The sequence below is a fragment of the Callorhinus ursinus genome, unplaced genomic scaffold, assembly GCF_003265705.2.
Source record: "Callorhinus ursinus isolate GAN/ISIS: 27379988/994484 unplaced genomic scaffold, GSC_fseal_2.0 scaffold4, whole genome shotgun sequence".
NCBI lineage: Eukaryota > Metazoa > Chordata > Mammalia > Carnivora > Otariidae > Callorhinus > Callorhinus ursinus.
The window spans coordinates 69,197,312-69,215,571 of NW_027397066.1; the positions used below are offsets into that span (position 1 = coordinate 69,197,312).

The following is an 18,260-nucleotide window of genomic DNA, read 5'->3' on the forward strand; positions in this document are numbered from 1 at the left end:
CTACAACATGGTATTCAAACTAGGTTACGTACAGTCAGATTGAAAGAGCTACCTATGCTCAGGGGCATAGGGTGATAAATGCCCTCACAATTAGTTTAGTATTTTCCATGAATATTCTTGTATCTGATGGACATTTTATCAGGTTTATTATACAATCATATTATTTTAGTATGGCTATTGAGTAATGTCCTTTGGGGACTTGCTACTGCAAAATAATTTTTATATGAAATGAGTCGAATGGGACATTTTAATTTGTATTTATTTTAATAACCTATTCAGTCTAATAACTGCGAAAGGAAATTCTTATGCATAACTCTTGATCACAGACATTGAAGCTTTAAAATGGAGGGTTGGTTAGACAATGCCTTGAGGGAGTAACTGTAATGTACACTTGAAGAAAATATTTGAAATTTTTATTGGATAAAATAAAGCAGTTTCACTCAGCAGCTAACGAGAAGTCACCTTTTATTGAGTTGCTTTCCAATAGAATAAATATGCTCTTTTCTTAACTGCTGGATGAATTCAAGTTGCAAAATGCAGTTTTAGAGTTTGCCTGCAGCTATTACAACCTGCATCAACTGTTATAATCCTATATTCTTGGGTTAAAGCATATTTTGTGAATTACTTACTTTTAGTAAGAGAAGATGGTGGCCATAAATCCAAAACTACTTAATATTCTTTAGAGACAGTTCTGAAATGAATTAAAAAATACTGTTTGTTATGAAATAAGAACAGTAAACAATTTGTATAACTACTGAATTTGAAACTATAATTAAAAATTTAAATGACATTTTAAGAAAGTGAGAATTTTTCATTTTGCCTGAAATGTGGCATAAAAATCCTTCAACACATAAAACAACAAAAAAGTAAATGATATTTTAGAATCAATTAATTTGTCTCATATGAATGATTTAATAAAGCTTATGTTCAAATAATCAGCTTTTTTAAAAGATGTATTTATTTTGAGAGAGAGAGAGAGAGAGAGAGAGCACATGTGTGTGCGTGCACAGGGGTGGGGCGGGGGACAGAGGGAGAGAGAGAATCTATAGCAGACTCCCCGCTGAGCGCAGAGCCTGACGTGGGACTCAGTCTCATGGACCTGAGATCATGACCCTGAGATCGTGACCTGAGCGAAAATCAAGAGTCCACCCCTTAACCGACTGAGTCAACCCCAGCTTTTTTTTTTTTTTTTTTAATGCAAGCATGGTAATCATGGCCTGTGGCCATACTTATCCATAGCTGTCATCTGAGTTTCACACAATAGTGGCCTAACTGACGGTACTAGTGTTTAAAAAGCCTTTCTCCTTTCATAGTAAATTAAGAGTGATTCTTGGCTAGAGTATATACAGGTTGGTGAAACAGTTTACAGCAACTCATGTAGAATAGTACAAACTAGGGTCAAAACCAAAAAAGCTTTGAGTAATACAAATCTAAGATTTCAGTGGTGTTTTGGAACAATTTTCTATTGAAAAAAACAAAGGAGAATTTTTGTCTTGTTTTTATTTTATTCTTTGTTTTTAGATGTGGATATTGCTGAATTTCTCCTTAGCCTTTTCATTTCTTTCTGGGTTTTGGCTACATTTCTCCATCTCTCCAAGCCTCAACTTACGTCCGTTGTACGATTGGGAGAAGAATTTCTTGGAACTTACTCATGATTGTATTTTAATAAAGTGCTGTCAGGCATACTGAAACCTTTGGAGGGAAGGTAATGCATTCTAAGTGGCCTACTTTGCTCTCCTTTTTGAATTCCATAAGATTTAAGGAGTTCTTCAAGGAAAGGAAAAATGCCTTCTTTCTCTTAACCCTTACTTCTCAGAAATTGTGTGCTGAAAATTAACAGTGAATCTTAACAGCTAGTCAACAATGAAATTTTCAATAGGTTTTTAAAGAAATATGGGAAAATGGTCAAAGGAGAGTAATCTTTAGAAAACTTCATATCAGCCTGCTCTCCCAGGGGGACAGAGTGTTAAACAAATTAATGACTTTCCCCTCGAGGCATTTTCAGGAGGGAATATATATATTCATTTGGTTGGCCAAGTACCAGTATTTCAGGGGGTAGATGATAACTATGAAAGAGGTTTCACAAAGTATCACAGCCCCCTTTGGTCTCCATTTACAATCACTTTCTCATTGGTCAGTTTGTCAAAACTTTCTTTTTGCCACTGACAAAAGAAGAAACACACTTTTTACCTCTCCACTGCCCTTGTATAAATTGTTTATATAATTCGTTTTCAATACAGAAAACAGTTCAAGTGGTCACTTGTTCTAGTGAAAACCCCTGGTATCAACCCATTATTCGTGGAACAAAGTAGAAGCATTTTTATAACTATTATTCAGACCCCAAGTTACTATAGTGAAATGCCACTCTAATACAGAATTAAGCCCACAATAAGCACCGAATAAATACCTGCTTTGCACTGATTATCTGAATGTAAAAGTATCTCATTGTGTGAGAATGAATTCGGTGCAGCACCATAACATTTAGACTCATTTTCCCAGAACCATCTTTATAGTAATATTGCATGTTCTCACACAGTTTAGTCATAAATATGGGTCATGAGGAATCTTGGAAGGCATTTTTTTCTCTGTAGTTGGCCACGTCTTAGAGCTCCTTTTAACAGGCTCAGTGAGTACAGTGTTGGCAAGCACACGTGGGAAAGACAGGCTCACCCTACCAGTGAGGTAAGCAGAGAAATTTAAGCCCTCTAGCCTCTCATATTTGACACTCACAAAGGGAAATTAGGAGTAAAACTAAAAATAAATACAATCCCTCATAAACAAACTACATGAAAAATTGAACTGTTCTCAAGTGTCTTCAACCTTCTAGCAACTAAAGATATTTTTTGAGTGGTTATTTTGATTTAGCAGAGGAAAAACAGGAAAAGAAATGGTCCCAGGGTGGATAAGTATCGGTAGCATTGCTATCAGCTGAGGTCATCCGAGACAACAAAAGGGAAAAAGGTTCCTAGAAGAAAATGAAGTTGTTGGATTTCTTAAATTATAAGATGAATTACTTGGCAAAATCAAGCATTACACTTTGTACATCGTTCATTGAGGTTTAAAAATTGATGTAGGTTGACTGAAGTAAAGAAGAGATTTTGTGGCTCTAAAAATTGTGTTAAGAAACATTAAGGTTCGATTTTGACTGAATAATTTTTGCCGAAGATTTGTTTAATTTTAACTGATAAGCATGAGAAAATCTAAAAACATTTCCTTGGACTTCTGTGAGTGTGAAGGCAATAATTCATATCACCTTGCCTGCCAAATTCAGAAACACTATAAGAAAAGTTATTCTGAGATCTCAAAATAGTTTAAAAATTTGAAAATATACCGATCACAAAGAAAATATTTACATTTTAATTCTCCAGATTGAAAAACCAAATGTAAATAAATGGTTTTGGAAATCCCCAAAAGTCCCTTCGAGACCGTCCAATAGTTTTCCTAGAGAGGCTGTTCATTCAATATATTTTGTTTGAGAGCCCCTCAATAATATGCCAGGAACAATATATTCTTGGCCCTGAGGATAAATTAGTGAAAAAAGTAGACAGAAAGTACTCTCATCATGAAGCATAGTGGGTAGAACCAGACAATAAACAAAATAAATAAGTAAACGATACAGTAAGATAATAGGTACTTTGGAGAAAAATATACCAGGGAAGGGGATAGAGAGTGGGAGCTGGAAGGAAGTCCCATTTCCAGTTGTCAGGGATGGCCTCACCAAGGGCATGACTTCTGAATAAAGACATGAGGGAATGAGCCTGCCAAGCAGCAGAAACAGCAGGTACAAAGGCCCTGAGGCAGGATACCACCTGAAGTATACCAGGAAGAACAAGGAGGTGATTACAGTAGAATGAGATGACATCAGAAAAGCCATTTGAAGGACTTTGGCTTTTATCCTTTGTGAGATAAAAAGCCATTGGGAGATTTTGTGGAAGGGATATTTATAGCATTTTAATAGTATCTGTCTGGCTGGTGTGTTCAAAATAGAATGAAGTGGCCAAGAGTGGAAGGGAGAGGACAGGTTAGGAGGTCTTTGAAGTAATCCAGGATTTGGATGATGGCAGCTTTGGATCAACATGGGGGCAGTGGAGGTGTGTGAAGTGCTTGTATGATCAAGTGTTTTGAAGCAGAGCCAATAGGATTGGCTAGGAGATTTATGTGGGTTGTGAGAGAGAGCCAAGTCAGTCATGACTCTAAGGAACTGGGGATAATGTTCCGGCATTGTCTGGAGACATACTGGGGTGTCACAACCGGGGAGGATGCTATATGCATCTACCAGATGGAGGCAGGTGCTGCTTGACCTGTGATGCACAGGACAGCTGTCTCCAACCAGAGATTACTGGGCTTCAGATGTCAGCAATGCTGAGAAATTTTGCACTAATGCTGAGAACCTGGACTGAGGTTTTTGGCCGGAGCAACTGGAAAGATGGAGCTGCTGGTAACGGTATGAGGAGACTGCTAGTGGAGCAGTTTGGGAAAGTGACATCAGGAATTCTGTCTCTTTCAGGTCCCTGTTAGATTTTTCAGGAGACCAGTTTCACATATTACAATGCTATAAAGTAAAAATGAGATTATGGTTTATCCATTTTAAAATTATATTTAAATGGTGCCTTTAGAAATTAAATCCCGACGACAGAGAAACGGTGTCTCCAACTATGCCCATGTCCTCAGTAAGGCTGAACACAGGTTCCAATATCTCAGAAGCATAAGACAAGCATGAATATAGTGTCTGTATTACTTTTCTCCCAGCTGCTTCTAGTACACTATTTGAAATAATACAATTCTAATCTTAGAAAATTCTGTATTATCATGTTGATAAACACATTTTATAGCTAAAGGATAAAAGTTATAATGAATGTTTTTCCTAGTACATTATAGTTCTATCGTTTGACTCAGTCTGATTTTTATGAAGAGGAAATGTTCATGCTAGAAAGACTGGAAAATGAGAGATTATGTGAAAGGAGACCCTCCCCTTTTACATGCTTTCTCTATTTTGGATCCAGGGCTAATACCACACATTTCTCCAAGCAGCATTTCTGATAGCTTAGAAGATATCTTTTTGAGGCCATCCTTAAAAATAATTGGTTTCTTTTCACCTATTAGTCCTTTAAAATAGCTTCCTTTTCCCTTGAAACCCAGAATGCTTGCAGCTAAACAAGCAGCTACAAGGACAGTATGGCTTGTTGCTAGGGGAAGTTGGCCTTATTACTTGTCAGCCAAGCTTGGTAGGTTATGTGGAAAAAATGGAATGTGCTTAACCTAAGATTTTAAAGTCTTTCAACTTTGCAGCTGAATGCCTAAAATTGAATTTCTTAATTAACTTCCAAGTTGTGACTGTCCCTCTCATTCTCTCCCTGCATGCATTCCTTTCTCTAGGGGAAGAAGCTAATCAGGAAATACCTTATACCTGCCCACTGGCCACAAAGCAAGGAAAATATAGATGCTAGCGATTTAACTCAGTCTCAAACTGTAGTTAACGCTGCTCAATGTTTCCCAGTTTTTGTTTCCAAGTGTCAAATTTTCTCTTGAAATACTGTGTTCAATTAGCTTTAAAACACATCTCTCATGTAAACATAACAAAACAGCCAGAATGATTAATTCACAGCTACTGGTTTCAATAACCCAGATGTCCAAGGCTGCAAGTAGTGAAATGGTGTGACTCGGTGAATTAATTTAAAAGAAAATCTGTACATGGGGATTTTTTAGAAAGCTGTTGGTAGACATAATCCTCTGTATTATTTTTAGAGTTCCAGTTTCTAGCCCATTTGGTATTTTGAGAGTTTCGGTTCATCTTCACTTATACCACCTTTTATTAAGACTTCGGGAATAGAGACAGTCATAGACAAATGCTATGATGCCTGTGGCTTCTATTTTCTTATTTCTTATTAAGATATCTAAACTCAGGCATTGGATCAGAAACATTACAAAAATGACTGATGCATGTTATAAACCTAGAAAAGCCTTTAGGAGCATGCACAAATTTTGCTTTAAACATGTTTTTTAACAAAACTGTTGTGTGGGCACATCTTTCTGAAATTGAATATAGTGAACCGATAATATGAAAAATAGAAAATACAGATTGTGACTGGTTAATAATAAGCAAAGAAATAGTACAGTTAACTAAAATTCAGTAGTTGGGGACTGAATCTTTCTAAAGATCCGAGGAAAGAGCAGGGCAACCCAATTTCTAGACTCTTCTGGTTTAGCTTTTTCTCTGTGGTCGAGAGAAAATAGCACACAACTCTAATTAATCCATTACAGCTTGCTTATTAAGTCATCATATGGTCCTCCTTTGTTTTGTTTCTTTAGACTTGCAAATTTTCCGAAGCTACACGGTACATGAAAGTTTGATTTAATTTATTAAATATACAGGTTCTGCCTAATTTGCCATTTATTTTCTATTCTTAACATCCATTAATTATCTTACTGAATGAATCCTATATCAGTAAGCTAATTGTGTGTTTCTGTATCCAGTGTCCTAAAGAATCCAATTACCATAAAAGGCAGATAAAAATCTACCAGAAAGACAAAAAAGAGTTTCTTACCTGTTGGCTTGCTGTCTGATTCTGTGGAGGTTTCCAACAATTGTTTAACCTCTTTTTTTCTCATGTGTGTCTAGAAACAAAGAAAAAGAAGTACACTTAAATTGAAGTTAAAGAGTTTGGAACATGTAAATATTATCTGTTGTAAGGGTAAATAAATAAATAACTGCAGAAGAGGAAGGAGTTAAGATGGTGGAGGAGTAAGCGACCCTAATTTCATCTGGTCCCTGAAATTAAGCTAGATAATTATCAAACCATTCTGAACACCTGCAAAATCAATTGGAGGTATGAGAAAATAATTGCTGCAATTCTCCAAATAGAAAAGCAACCACTTTTTGGAAGGTAGGAGGTGTACTGAAAGATTTGGTGGAGGGGAGGGAGCTTGCTTAAGAAGACTATTGCAAAGTATTATAAGCAGTGGAGTGCTAAATCAGAGATTTTAGGAGTCTGCTACCTTGGGGGATGTCCCTGGCTTAAAGGTATTCAGGTGGCAAAACAGGGTGGAATCCCAGGTGGGAGAGCATGATCTCAGGATCCCTGGGGTCACAAGAAGAATGGGGGTGCCTGAGTGCTGCTGAGTTCCGAGGCATCGGAGTGGGGAAGCTGGCTGAAAACAGTGATTCTAGGTGCCATCTTTCCGCTCGGTGTTGCCATAAACTGCGAACCACTGCACGGTCACATGACTGCTCTCCAGGCAGGGGCCCAGCAAAAGGGAGAAACAGGGCAGGACCTCCCTCCTTCTCCCAGGAGGAACAGCTTGGGTCCATGCCACAGGAGTACATAAAGTTTGGAGACTTGAAGCTGGGTCGTGTGCCTGAGATAAAAATGCTCAGTCACAGGCTGGGTAAACACAGAGTTTGGATGGAAACCATGGAGATTGACTATTTTTCTGTGAGGACTCACAGAAGAGTGGAGGGGTGTGAACTTTCAGCTCTGGGGCTAGAGATCTGGGCACTGCCATTTTCATCACCCCCCCATTGGTGCTGAAAGCCTTCAGGGAGCAAAACAATGCCACCTAGTGCAATCCGGAGCACTTACACTGAGCTTGGCCCCCTGGCAAGGAGGCGCAACTCCACTAGGGCAAGGACACCTGAGTATCAGCGCAACAGACCCCTCCCAGTGAAGACCAGCAGGAACAACTCTCTAGCACCAGGTTTACTAATCATACAGAACTGCAAAACTTCAGCTCTTGGGGAAAACAGTATATAGCATTTGTGTTTTCTTTTTTTAAATTCTTTAGTTTTTCAGTTTTATTTTTTTCAGCTATTTTCTTATTTTTTCAATTCTTTTTTAATTTTAATTTTTTTTATTTTTTTATTTTTTATTTTATATAATTTGTATTTTTTTAAAGGTTTTATTTATTTATTTGACAAAGAGAGACACAGCGAGAGAGGGAACACAAGCAGGGGGAGTGGGAGAGGGAGAAGCAGGCTTCCCATGGAGCAGGGAGCCCAATGTGGGACTCGATCCCAGCACCCTGGGATCATGACCTGAGCTGAAGGCAGACGCTTAATGACTGAGCCACCCAGGCGCCCCTAATTTTTATTTTATATATACATTGTATATATATATTTTTGGAAGGAAACCAAAACCAAAAGAAAACTTTTGGTTTCCTTTCATTGTATTTTATTTTACTTTTGTGTATGTATATATATATATATATATATATATATATATATATACACACAAAACTTATATGTATATAAATTTTCTTTCCAGTTTTGCATCTAGTTTCTTTTAACTAGTTTATTGTTTTGTTCTGTTTTACTTTTTAATTTTTTTCTTGTTTTGATTTGTTTGTTTTCTTTTGGTTTGTTTTGTTTGTTTTTTTCTGGTGTTGTTATTTTTGTCTTTTCTCTCTCTTCTGTTCATTTCTGGACATAATGATGAGATGGAGAAACTCACCCCAAAAGAAAGAAAGGAGGATGTACCCCCTGCCAGGGATTTAATCAATATGGATATAAGTAAGATGTTGGAACTAGATTTCAAAACAAGATTATATAGATACTAGCTAGGCTTGAAAAAAGTATAGAAGACACCAGAGAATCCTATGCTGTAGAAATAAAAGAAGCCAAATCTAATCAGGCCAAAATTAAAAATGCTATAACTGAGAGGCAGTCAAAAATGGAGGCTCTAACAGCAAGGAAAATGAGGCAGAAGAGAGAGTCAGTGATATAGAAATGATGGAGGGGCGCCTGGGTGGCTCAGTCATTAAGCATCTGCCTTCGGCTCAGGTCATGATCCCAGGGTCCTGGGATCGAGCCCCACATCGGGCTCCCTGCTCAGCAGGAAGCCTGCTTCTGCCTCTCCCACTCCCCCTGCTTGTGTTCCCTCTCTCGCTGCTCTCTCTCTCTCTCTCTGTCAAATAAATAATAAAATCTTAAAAAAAAAAAGGAATTGATGGAAAATAGGAAAGCTGAGGAAAACAACTACTGGATCACAAAGGGAGACTTTGTGCCAACAAATTAGGGAATGTGGAAGAAAAGAAATGGATGCATTCCTAGAAACATATAAACTATCAAAACTGAAACAGGAAGAAATAGAAAACCTGAACAGACCCATAACCCGCAAAGAAATTGAAGCAGTAATCAAAGATCTCCCAACAAATAAGAGTCCAGCACCAGATGGCCTCCCAGAGGAATTCTACCAAACATTTAAAGAAGAATTAATACCTAGTATTCTGAAGCTGTTTCAAAAAAATAGAAATGGAAGGAAACTTCCAAACTCATCCTATGAGGCTAGCATTACCTTGATTCCAAAACCAGACAAAGATCCCATCAAACAGAAGAATTACAGACCAATATCCCTGATGGACATGGATTCAAAAATTCTCACCAAGAAACTAGCTAATCTGATCCAATAGTACATTAAAAGTATTATTCACCATGACCAAGTGGGATTTATTCCTGCAAGCTTGGTTCAACATCTGTAAATCAATCAATGTGATACACCACATTAATGAAAGAAAGGACAAGAACCATATGATCCTCTCAATAGATGCAGAAAAACCATTTGACAAAGAGACAGCATCCTTTCTTGATAAAAACTCTTTGCAGTATAGGAACAGAGGGTACATACCTCAATATCATAAAAGCCATATATGAAAAACCCACAATGAATACCATCCTCAATGGGGAAAACCTGAGAGTTTGTCCCTTAAGGTCAAGAACATGGCAGGGATGTCCACTTTCACCACTCTTGTTCAACATAGTACTGGAAGTCCTAGCTTCAGCTATCAGACAACAAAAAGAAAGAAAAGGCATCCAGATATGCAAAGAAGAAGTCAAATTCTCCCTCTTCACAGATGACATGATACTCTCTGTGGAAAACCCAAAAAAATTCCACCCAAAAATTGCTAGAACTCATACAGGAATTTAGCAAAGTGGAAGGCTATAAAATCAATGCACAGAAGTCAGCTGCAATTCTATACACTAGCAACGAGACAGAAGAAAGAGAAATTAAGGAGCTGATCCCATTTACAGTTGCACCCAAAACCATAAGATACCTAGGAATAAACCTAACCAAAGAAGTAAAGTATCTGTACTCCAAAAACTATAGAACACTTATGAAAGAGATTGAGGAAGACACAAAGAAATGGAAAAACGTTCCATGCTCATGGATTTGAAGAACAAATATTGTGAAAATGTCTATACTACCTAGAGCAGTCTACACATTCAATGCAATCCTTATCAAAATACCATCAGCATTTTCCACAGAGCTGAAACAAACAATCCTAAAATTTGAATGGAACCAGAAAAACCCTGGATAGCCAACGGAATGTTGAAAAAGAAAACCAAAGCCGGAGGTATCACAATTCCGGACTTCAAGCTGTATTATAAAGCCGTAATCATCAAGACAGTATGGTACTGGCACAAAAACAGACACATAGATCAATGGAACAGAATAGAGAGCCCAGAAATGGACCCTCAACTCTATAGTCAACTAATCTTTGACAAAGCATAAAAAGAATGTCCAATGGAAAAAAGACAATCTCTTCAACAAATGGTGTTAGGAAAATTGGACAGCCACATGCAGAAGAGTGAAACTGGACCATTTCCTTACACCACACACAAAAATAGACTCAAAATGGATGAAAAACCTAAATGTGAGACAGGGATCCATCAAAATCCTAGAGGAGGACACAGGCAGCAACCTCTGTGACCTCAGCTGCAACAACTTCTTACTAGATACATCTCCGAAGGCAAGGGAAGCAAGGGCAAAAATGAACTATTGGGACTTCATCAAGATAAAAAGCTTCTGAACAGCAAAGGAAACAGTCAACAAAACCAAAAGACGACCAACAGAATGGGAGAAGATATTTGCAAATGACATATCAGATAAAGGGCTAGTATCCAAAATCTATAAATAACTTATAAAGCTCAACACCCAAAAAAACAAAAAATCCAGTCAAGAAACGGGCAGAGACATGAACAGACACTTCTCCAAAGAAGATATACAAATGGTCAAGTCACATGAAAAAATGCTCAACATCACTCGGCATCAGGGAAATACAAATCAAAGCCTCAATGAGATAACACCTCACACCAATCAGAATGGCTAAAATTAACAAGTCAGGAAAGGACAGATGTTGGCGGGGATGTGAGAAAAGGGGAACCCTCCTACACTGTTGGTGGGAATGCAAGCTGGTGTGGCCACTCTGGAAAACAGTATGAAAGTTCCTCAAAAAGTCAAAAATAAAGCTATCCTACAGCCCAGCACTTGCACTACTAGGTATTTATCCAAAGGATACAAACATTGTGATTCAAAGGGGCACCTGCACCCCAGTGTTTATTGCAGCAATGTCCACAAAAGCCAAACTATGGAAAGAGCCCAAATGCCCATTGACAGATGAATGGATAAAGAAGATGTGGTATCTGTATACAATGGAATATGACGCAGCCATCAGAAAGAATGAAATCTTGCCATTTGTAGCACTGTGGATGGAACTAGAGGGTATTATGCTAAGTGAAATAAATCAATCAGAGAAAGACAAATACCATATGATTGCAGTCATATGTGGAATTTAAGAAAACAGATGAACGTACAGGAAGGGAAGGAAAAATAAAATAATACAAAAATAGAGAGGGAGACAAAGCTTAAGAGACCCCCCTTTTTTTAAAATATGTTATTTATTTATTTGACAGAGAGAGAGAGAAACAGTGAGAGAGGGAACAGAAGCAGGGGGAATGGGAGAGGGAGAAGCAGGCTCCCTGCTGAGCAGAGAGCCCAATGTGGGGCTCCATCCCAGGACCCTGGGATCGTGACCTGAGCCGAAGGCAGATGCTTAACGACTGAGCCACCCAGGCACCCAGGAGACTCTTAACTGTAGAAGACAAACTGAGGGTTGCTGGAGGGGAGGTGGGTGAGGGGATGGGGTAACTGGGTGATGGGCATTAAGGAGAGCACTTGCTGTAATGAGAACTGGGTAGTTATACGCAACTGATGAATCACTAAATTCTACCTCTGAAACTAAGAATAACTATATGTTAATTAAATCTAATTTAAAATAAATAAATAAATGCAAAGCTTTTCTTAAGTGGTTGAGGAACATAAATCCTAAAGGCCTTTTAAAAATGAAAAAAATTATGGGGCATCTGGGTGGTTTAGTTGGTTAAGCATCTGACTCTTCAGCTCAGGTCATGATCTTAGGGTCGTGAGATTGAGCCCCATGTCGGGCTCTGCACTGAGTAGGCTTTCAGGGAGGCTGCTTAGGATTCTCTCTCTCCCTCTTTCTCTTTCCTCACCCCCTGCGCGCACTCACGCACTCTCTCTCTCTAAAAAAAGAAAAAAGCAAGAAAGAAAAAGAAAAAATTACTCATCTCAAGGCTTATTTAAATGCTGGTTGGGATGATCTCTTCAGTTTTGTGGCACTCCTTGACATCCTGATAGAAAAAAGAAACAGGGGTTAGAACGTAATAAATTTTTTATTAAAGTATATGTGACTCATTTTCTCCTCAGTGTTTTAGCTAATTTACCTGAATTCTTTGTTCATAGACTTTCACTAGACTTGTAATTTGTGATTTCTCTCGATCAGCATATCAAAGACCATTAAAACAAAACAGAACACCGTATACAGTTTTGCTTCACTCATTCATTCATTCTATTACACAACTAGTGACTGAGAACTTATTATGTTGTAGGCAGTGAGCTACAGGAGCTACTAAGAAAGTAAAATATTCTACCCACAAGGAGATGATGGGGAAAATGAAAGAGAGCAGGGAAGTTGATAGACAATTAGAGTGCATTTGCAAAGGGCTGTATAAATACAGGCAAGTACAGGTTACTATAGTAGCACATAGGAGGGGCTAATGGCAACTTCCCAGAAGAAATAACCTCTAATTGGAGATCAAAAGGTGAATTGGGGTTAGCTGGAAACAGAGAAGATATGACTGTCCTTGCAAAGAGCCTGGGATTTTGGAAATCTTGCTTTGTCTGATCTTGATGAGGGAGGGCCTCAGGAAACAAAGTTGTGGGTGTAGGAAGGTGATCATTCATGATGGGCCTCAGGAACCAATCCACATTAGAACTGGAACTTGATCCAGAGAAAATGGGTTAAGGGTTTAAGCTGTAAACTAAAGTGTTGTATAGGCCTGTCAGAAGGATTACTTTGGCTCTAGTTTGGGAGGAAAAAAGAAGGGGCAAAGACCAAAGTACAGATGGTTCAGCTGGTGAAGTAATCAAGGGGAAAGGGTGGGTGATGGGAACTAAGGTCTGAACCAATGCTGAAAGTGGATTTTACATGTAGTCATAGAATTTCTAACATTCCCATGTATATTCTGCCTTTCGTAAGACTCTCTTAGCTGCCATTTTGTCACTAAGTGACAGGATTTCCTCTGGAATGCTTGGTGGTCACGGCTTTCAGCTCAGTGACCATGCTTCCTATTCATGGTTAGGTGCACAGAATGCAAGAACATCAAGCCTTCAAAATCTACCTGTTATTCTGTTGCCCTGGGTGAAATGGCCTCAGAATTCAATCTTCATTTCCAAGGTAGGTTATCTAGAGAGACAACATGATTTTATGTAATTGAGGAAGTCCAGCCCTAATGTGAAGTTTCACTACCCCGTAAGCCTGATTTAGGTTTCAGGGCCATGCTGTCAACATACTACAGTAGCACATCTCGCTAAAAATTCATAGCCCACATTATTTGGAGAATGGGGGATGACTGCAGGTAAACAGACCCATCTTGATCACACTTTACATTTTGCTAGACATCACTTGAGGAGAGGAAGTTGAAAAGAGAAGTACAGAGACGGTGTTGACATGAGGAAATGCTGTTACAAAAAAGAAAAGACCACCAAAATGCAAAACTATAAGATTTGTAGAAGAAAACAGGAGGAGATCTTGTCACCCTGGATAAGGCAAAGTTTTGTTAGAGAGGACGCAAAGAGTACAAAGGATGAAATATTTAAAAGTGGGATTTCATCAAAATTAAAAACCCGTGCTCTTTGAAAATCACTGTTAAGAAAATAACAAGCCAAACCATAGACTGGGACAAAATATTGACAGGGCTCATATCTGATAAATGGTTCTCTATCCAAAATATATAAGGGACTTTTACAACTCAGTAAGACAGACAACTCGATAATAAATGAAAAAAAAAGACCACCAATAAAAACTACATATGTATGTGTATAATGTTTGTCTGTACATAGTGTATGTAAAATATACATGTATTTATGTGTATGTATGTAATTTATTCGGCATAAATTGTTAGAACTGCAACTTGCCCTTGGTGTTTGAAATTGGGAAATCTTAAGTGCTATGTTAGCCTATTCAAATAAAAAAACTGCAAGTCACCAACACTGCAAACATTCAAATATATAATCTGGATAAAAAAATAAAAATGGTAGCCTGCATTGGCCCGGTACATTCAAACATTTGGTACACAGGTTTTTCTGTGTAATGCATGAGAAGTTTCAAGCTAATCATATATTTTAGTGGCCCAAACTGTCCATAGGAGATAATGATAGAAAAATATTTTAATGCATCTACTTCTGCATATGAGGACATTATAATGAAAAACACAATCAAATATATAGATATTTTCAGCAATTCAGGAAAAATAAATTCAATATGTTGTTGAACTAAGTTCCCCAACTGTATAGGAAAATATGTCAACACCCTTTATTGGGGCCTCAGGACAGATCCCCAGCACACTGACTCTTGGAGGGGGGCCAGGAAAAGTAGAAGAGAACAGAAGTGAGGCCGTGGAAAGTAATTTCTGTCTGGGTTGGGATGGGATGGCTGCAAACTCTGATTCTGTACCAAGAATGGTTTCTCCTACTTGAATATTCTGTAACTCAGCCACTTTTTCATCCAGTAAGCTTCTCAGTTTGTTTGGCTGCATCAAGCAGCTGAATACAGACCATAGTGCTGAGTGGTTCCAGCAGAGGGAGGGAAGAAGATTGTGGAAAATTTTCTGAGGATGCCTTCTTAGTATCCTCCCAACCTTTAGAGGAGGACGGAGTGATTGTATTTGACATTTACTTGACATAAATTGTTAGAATTGCAACTTGCCCATGGTGTTTGGAATTGTGAAATCTTAGTAAGTGCTATGTTAGCCAATTCAAATAAAACCGCTCCCAAATTACCAATATTATAAGCAAAGGAGAAAGCAGTAGGGAAATATTAAATTAATACCTTCTTAGTCTCCTACGTAATTGACATTCTGAATCCAATCCACTAAGCAGATGAGAACTTGTAACTCACTTTCTACTTTCCTCTACCCCATGTCTACTTTCTTGCAGAATGGTGTCACCAAAGAGAATATAATTTTAGGTCACCAGTTTCTAGTGATCTAATTCCCCTCATTTCTCTTAAGTCCACTTACTTGCTTCCTGCCATGTCCTCAGGACTTCATTCTTGCCCGAAATTCTACATTGCCTCTGAAACTACTCCTTGCCTACTATCTCTCTTACACTTGCAACATTTCCTTCACATTCCTCACAAAGGGACCTACCAACACTCAAGCTCATTATGGCTTTCCCATACTCACAATTCTTCAGTGGTTCCTAGGAGCCTAAGGCAGGGACAGGCAACATGATCTGTGGATGTTTAAGAAAATCTAGATGAAAGGCTTGATCCCAAACCAACGAAACTGGAATCTCCTGAGTTCGGGCCCAGGTGAGTATTTGAAAAAGGATCTCTAGGTCACACACAGTTAAGAACTGTTTTACAAGATAAACTCTAAATTATTTTGTATGGCATACAGAGCCCTCCCCATTATTTGCCCCCATCTCAGACGTTCTCGGATGACACCTTATATTTTGCTTCATCATTGCTGAACTCCTTTTACTTTGGGGAACACATTTGTCTTCTTTGCCTCAGTGACTTTGTACTTGATTTTACCTTTGACTAGACTGCCCTTTCCTTAAACCATCCTATCTTTCTAGATTTGGTTTCTCTAAGTCTTTCTGTCTTCTCAGCAAAAATTAAATGATCTGTTTTCTGTATTCCTACTGTACTTTGTCCATTGGTCAATTATAAAAATTATTATATTTGTTAGCCTCTTCTAAGAAATCAAAACCGATATTCAAATTTCCATATTCCAGTAACTTGGCTCCAAGCAGGCAGTGAAATAAATATTTGCCAAATCAAAATATGAGTAAACTAATGAATGTGTATGTGAATAGAAATGATTCAACAAAGCTTGTGGATGAGGAAACTGGGAGCTATAAATAAACAGAGGCTTTTGCTATAGCCTTTTATGTTGGAGCTCTGAGTACAAGGCATCCATTTTTGTGAAGAGGGCACTTCTTTTTCTTCTGAAGTTTTCCAAAATACTTTCTACGTGCTTAAGTACAGTTGACCCTTGAACAACAGGGGTTAGAACCACACAGGTACACTTATATATGGATTTTTTCAATAACTACAGGACAGTACTATATTTTCTTTTATGAGTTTCTTAATACGTTTCTTTTCTCTAGTTTACTTTATTGTAAGAATGCAGTATATAACACAGAGAACACAAAATACATGTTAATCGACTTTAGGTTATCAGTAAGGCTTCTGATCAACAGTAGGCTATTAGTAGTTCGGTTTGGGAGAGTGAAAAATTATATGCAGATTTTTGACTGCATGGGGGGACAACATCCCGAGCCCTCGTATTGTTCAAGGGTCAACTGTGTATTTATGCAATTGGAAGGGGAATTTTCTGTAGAACTTTTCTTACGCTAACTTCTATGGTTGGGAAATGATAGTTGGAGACTAGGATTGCCTAGGTAAAAAATAAGTACCTGTTGGTGTCTCAACTAAAATGGAGAATGTGCTGCAAATCTACCTCTGAACAAACACAGAAAAGTCTCTTGAGAAAGGGCCAAGACACCTCTAAAGACCTAGGATCAGAAATAAATGCTTTTCCCCATTTAAGGAGCAGAGTTACCAACTTTGAACATATTCTGGCCTTTTGGGGCCCAAGCTTTGTAGTGAAACTTTAACCTATGGAAAGATGAATGAGTTTAATAAGCACACAGCACAGTTTTCCATTCCTAATGAGGAAGTTTAAGCTCAGAAAACTTTTTGCCCATCAGGAGTCATTCTTCTGTTATTCTGATATGTTTTGTGTATATAAATGAATCAGAAATCATGTGGATTGAATTTCTATTAAACATACTTAGCCTAGTGCATGAAGAGAAAAATCACTGGACATAAATACGAGTGGAGCTGGAATGAACTAGAGAGAGATGTTTAATTAAGCCATATTGTGGCAAGATGAGATCTTTCGATTTCTGGCTACAAAACTCTCGTTTGTGAATTTCCTTTTAGCTTGTACTTCCTTTTCGTCTAGTCATCCTTTAGAAATGTGCAAATGGCTTCTCAACTGGGACTTTATCACGGGGACTTCATAACTTTGATTTAGTCATAGCATGGTTTATACACAGATGTCACAATAAAGACACCCAGTGGGAGGGACTGTATTTGAGTATCCTCTCCCAACCCATCCCCCCCCCACACCACCCTTGGTTGGAGTTGCAGAAATTGGTCTTGGCAGTGAGTTCAGGTAGAATCTTTCCCATCGCCAGCTCGATTATTGCTCTGTATCGGCTGGCAAATCTTGGCTATCAAGTCAGCTGACCCATCTGTTGTAGCAGTGAGTTTTGGTGCCAAACAAACAAGAAAGGCAGACTCCTGGTTCCAGTTGGGCTCTGGTGGTCCACAAAGAAATAGCTATGTGGATTTCCCCATGGCAACCAAACATTTGCTGCTGAATGTCAATCGGAATGAGGGAAAACTTTATTTAAAAACATTTGGAAAGTGGAAGTGAAAAATACTGAATTCTAGCACTCAGAAGCTAGCTGCTCCTCTTTGTGTAATTAAATATTTCCCCTGCTGGGAGTTTATTTTCATTATGTCTGGTAGTTTGATGTTCTGCAACCATAACGGTGTAATGGCATGCTATCTTTACTAATACATTGAATTTATGTCATCCTTTCTCTAAGGGCACTTGTAAACATTCAGTTCAGTTCTTTCTGGACTTTGAGGAGTGTGAGTTTTACCCTGAGGAAGCTAGTCAGTGGCCATGGCATAGTTTTGACAGAACAAGCTGGAGAAAAGGTTTCCCTTTAATAAGATAAAGATGAGCTTATGCAAGGGGCATGTGGAGTGGAACAGCTGTGTTGCCCTCTACCCTTCCTTTTGTTCAAGCTTTACCTCCCTTCAGTGGCCTGGGCTCGGAGATTCCTTGTGGCAGACTTGCACATTGCTGTCCTTATTTGGGA

At 38.4% G+C, this 18,260-nt stretch overlaps 1 protein-coding gene and 1 long non-coding RNA gene across 5 annotated transcripts in view; one reads left to right on the forward strand and one right to left on the reverse strand.

Annotated features, from left to right (window-relative positions):
* The window catches only part of ARHGAP24 (Rho GTPase activating protein 24), a 495,495-nt gene that overhangs the window by 162,006 nt on the left and 315,229 nt on the right, over positions 1 to 18,260 (forward strand). The window lies entirely within an intron of this gene.
* LOC112835631 (uncharacterized) overlaps positions 1 to 18,260 on the reverse strand; it is a 34,384-nt gene that overhangs the window by 4,081 nt on the left and 12,043 nt on the right. The window contains exons 2-3 of one of the 2 annotated variants that reach the window (XR_012377967.1): positions 6,546 to 6,615; positions 630 to 691 (exon numbers count right to left, since the gene is read on the reverse strand). This is a non-coding gene — a long non-coding RNA (uncharacterized lncRNA). Of the gene's footprint in view, positions 1 to 629; positions 692 to 6,545; positions 6,616 to 12,363; positions 12,425 to 13,474; positions 13,540 to 18,260 lie in introns of those variants that run through there. The other variant, XR_012377968.1, reaches the window with a different exon arrangement.